Below are 588 nucleotides of genomic sequence, written 5' to 3' on the forward strand. Positions count from 1 at the left end.
CTCCGGTGTGGCCTATGGCCATTTCACCATGTCCGCTAACTCGTTCTGACTCAAAAGGGGCCAGAACGTTAAACTTCACTAGACACCATCCATTTATACTCAGTTTTCGCACGGGGAACGAGTTTTTTTCCACCACAACACCGACTGACTCATGCACACTGTGCTTCACGGTCCGCCGGGCCTTGCTCGACGGCTTCGGCCCGCGGGGATTTTATCCTGCTTTTGCGTCGGACGCAGCCTGTGGGGTTCCCTGGGTGCATACTTGTGCATTTCCTCTTAATTTTGCACGGTTCCTTGCCCGGGATCGGGTGGAAACCGTGTTTTTACCGGCTCGATTCACCGGCGGGTGAGCTGGTTCCCGCGAGCCGTTGCGGCTCGTCGGGGGTCCCGATGCCGTTTCCGTGGGTATTTCTTATTTGTTCTCGTGTTTGCTGTGGTTCAGTGGTTAGCAAATGCCTTTTGCTTTCGATTGATACCTAATTTACGCGAAAAGGGTGTGTTTTGCCCTACCGGGTTGCCTTCTGCTTTTCGGCGAGCGGCGCCCGTTGTCTTGCGGCTCCTGGCGCATGCTGCTTCTACGGCGGGAGG

At 55.6% G+C, this 588-nt stretch overlaps 1 protein-coding gene across 1 annotated transcript in view; it reads right to left on the reverse strand.

The window, feature by feature from the left end:
* CSUI_010778 (retrotransposable element tf2 155 kda protein type 1) overlaps positions 1-139 on the reverse strand; it is a 1,300-nt gene extending 1,161 nt beyond the window's left edge. Inside the window, exon 1 of the mRNA XM_068070879.1 lies at positions 1-139. This exon is cut by the window's left edge and continues 1,161 nt beyond it. The gene's annotated coding sequence lies outside the window, so the exon portion shown is untranslated.
* Between the last annotated feature and the right edge of the window lie 449 nt (positions 140-588).

This window comes from Cystoisospora suis, assembly GCF_002600585.1.
Source record: "Cystoisospora suis strain Wien I chromosome Unknown contig_8273, whole genome shotgun sequence".
NCBI classification, from domain to species: domain Eukaryota; phylum Apicomplexa; class Conoidasida; order Eucoccidiorida; family Sarcocystidae; genus Cystoisospora; species Cystoisospora suis.